Source organism: Lactuca sativa, chromosome 3 (assembly GCF_002870075.4).
Source record: "Lactuca sativa cultivar Salinas chromosome 3, Lsat_Salinas_v11, whole genome shotgun sequence".
Classification (NCBI taxonomy): domain Eukaryota; kingdom Viridiplantae; phylum Streptophyta; class Magnoliopsida; order Asterales; family Asteraceae; genus Lactuca; species Lactuca sativa.
The window spans coordinates 68,607,987-68,611,504 of NC_056625.2; positions in this window are offsets into that span (position 1 = coordinate 68,607,987).

Here is a 3,518-nt window from a genome sequence, read left to right on the forward strand (position 1 = left end):
CATTCCAACCTTACAGGAGGTTAAGTCCTGGATTGGGAAGTGTTTCGCTATGAAGGACCTTGGAGAAGCTGCCTATATTCTGGGAATAAGGATATTAAGAGACATGAGTAAGAGACTAATTGGACTTAGTCAAAGTACCTACTTGGATAAGGTGTTGAAAAGATTCAGCATGCAGGATTCCAAGAAAGTTGACTTACCGATCTAGAGCAATGCCAAACGGAGTAAAACTCAGAGTCCGAGTACATAGGATGAGATAGCTGAGATGAGTCGAATACCATATGATTTTGCTGTTGGATCGATCATGTATGTTATGACTTGTACTTGCCCTGATGTGGCCTTTGCTTTGAGCATGGTCAGCAGATATCAAGGGAATCCTGGTAAGGCTCATTGGACTGTGGTAAAGAACATTCTCAAGTACCTGCGGAGGAATAAGGACTGGGTCCTTACCCTTGGTAAGAGTGATGACTTAAGAGTGGTGGGGTATAGCGATGCCAACTTTCAGACAGACAGAGATAATATCCGCTCTCAGTCGGGTTGGGTCTTTACCCTGAATAGAGGAGCAATAACTTGGAAAAGTTCCAAGCAGGAGACAGTAGATGATTCAACGTGCGAATCAGAGTACATAACAGCAAGCGAGGTGACAAAGGAGGCTATATGGCTGAAGAACTTCATCGGAGACCTTAGAGTTGTACCAGCTATAAAGGAGCTTATGGAGATTTTCTGTGACAGCAAGAGTGCAGTTGCCTTAGCCAAGGAACCAAGGGATCATGGCAGATCTAGGCATATCGACAGAAAATATCACTTCATAAGACATCAGATAGAAGAAGGACTCCTCGTAGCAAAGAGGGTATCATCAGAGGAGAACCCAACATATCCCCTCACGAAGGGACTGAGTAGGGTTAAGCACTTACAGCATGCGAGGCGCATCGGGCTGAAGGATGATATTAGTTTTAATGATTAGATAGCTTTTGAAACTTGTAATAGTTGAAATGTAATTGAAATTTGATGATTTATAAGTAATGTTACTATCTTGTGTCAATCGTTTACTATTGTTTCACTTTGCATGTTTTGACTTCTAGAATAATTATATTATTCAAACTATCCACAGTCGATCATACGTTGAAAGTAGGTATTGAGATAATACTCTCATGAATTTGGCTTGTAGATTTCTGAATTTTATTAGACATAGCAAAGTTTGCTACAACATTCATGAGTGCTCATAAGGTCTGAGTATTGGATTAAACCCACGCTCACTTGTATCACTTCATGGAATTTATCTCGAGTGATCGTGAGATGATAATATCATATAAGTATTCAAACCAAGAGATATAAGTTGTTTACTATGAGTTGGTTGTGCATTGATAGTACGAAACCACTTCAGTAACTTGATGCTATAAAACATGTTGTTGTGTACAATTTGATGAGTAGTTTGTACAAGCATATGAATCGAAGTTTATCTGTTCCTTTTGGTACTTGGAGGATTAGAAGTGATATCTTGGGCCCCTCGATGATTTTGTTTTGACTTATGTGTCGGGCCTGGTCAGAACTAAATTTATGTGTTCGATTAAGTTCTATGTCAAACAAATCGGAAATCGGGAAACAAACAGCTGGACAATAAGTATGACGTTGCTCCATGTATTTGTCCGACTGATATCTTGAGAACAGAGGATTATATGATCACTTATCTAAAATGGCACGTCACAGTTCGACAGAGGCTTTTTAAGAGATACGATTACTAGTCGGTGTTTTAAGTCGTACTTACAGTTATAGTTATTAGACTTCTCCAAGTGGGAGACTGTTGGATAAGGTGTCTAAGTCCATAACTATAATTGGTATGTACTTGACCCGAGAGTAGCATGGTCCATTTGGGTTGCATGACACCAGAATAATCTGAAGGATGGACATTTGAGAAGAGGTTATTTATGATTTATTAATATATTATAAGTTCTAATATATTAATATGAAATCATATTATTTAATTAGTATTGATCAAGAATTAATTTGGAATTAATTTTGTGATCAAAAGAGACTAATTAAATATAAGGGGTTGATTTGGTAAATCATTCATTCTTATGGTGTGGGCCAATGATCCATGATTCCTTAGGTTGGGCTAAACCATGTGACAACCCATGGATGATCCATGGAGGTTTAAACCCATGGATCCTAAGGAATATGGAAGGTCATGTCCATTAGGGTTTACATGGTGTAACCTTAGTTTTGCCACACTATATAAGAAACCCATTAGCTCCTAAAATCGGCACCCTAGTGTTCTTAGAAGACCTATAGCCGATTTTAGAGTGCAAGTATTCTCTCTCAAAGTCCTCCGTTGATGATGGTGTTGTGTGAAGCATTTGAGGCATTACATTTGGGGTGCTAGGCTCTTAAAGGTCCAAGGAATCAAGCTACAAGAAAAGGTATGTCTTCTAACTAGATTTTTGTTATACAAGTACCCATGATTGTATGCTAGTTAGGGTAATGCTTTGGAAAATCATTTTGCATGTATAATTATAGAAAACATAGATCCAAAGCATTTAGGGTTGTATGTGCACCTTAAGGTTGTTAGGATGCTTAAAACCCTTCAATTACCTCTCTTGGATTTGTTCGGACCAATCATGATTCAACTTTATTTGTTAGATGCTCGAGTGCATAATGAATTCTTTTGTCCTTATATGTGGATGACATGATTATTACTTGTGATGACCATTGTGGTATTGCGTCTTTGAAGCATGATCTAGCTCATCGATTTGCTATGATGGATTTGGTCTTGCTGCGTTATTTCTTAGGTATTGAGGTAGCTCAGTCTAAGAAAGGGTATTTTCTTTCTCAGACTATATATATATATATATATATATATATATATATATATATATATATATATGAGTTGTTAATATGGGCAGGCCTCTTTGACAATCAGAGTGTTGATACTCTTCTTGAAACCAATACACGGTACTCTCTTATTGATGGTGTTCCTTTGTCTGATCCGAATCCTTACCGCGCTATTGTGGGGAGTTTGGTTTATCTCACAATTACTTGACCCAATATTGCTAATGTTGTTCATGTTGTCAGTCAGTTTGTTACTGCTCCTACCTTTGTTCATTGGGGAGTTGTACACTATATTCTGAGATATCTTAGTAGCACTCAGTTTCAGACCCTTTTGTTTCCCTTGACGTCTTCTCTTGAATTATGTGCCTATAGTGACACTGATTAGGATGGCGATTGTCTTGATCGTAAATCCACCACCGGATTTTGTGTATTTCGTGGAGAGTCTCTCATTTCATGGAAGAGCAAGAAACATGACGTTGTCTCTAGATCTTCCATGGAGACTGAGTATCATGCTATAGCTGTGACTACATGTGATATTATCTGCTTACGGTGGCTGCTTGCAGATATGGGAGTTTACATTTCTTCACCAACTCGCATGCATTGTGATAATAAAAGTGTGATACAAATTGCGTAGAATTATGTTTTCCATGAGCGGACGAAACACATTGAGATTGATTCTTACTTCACCTGTCATC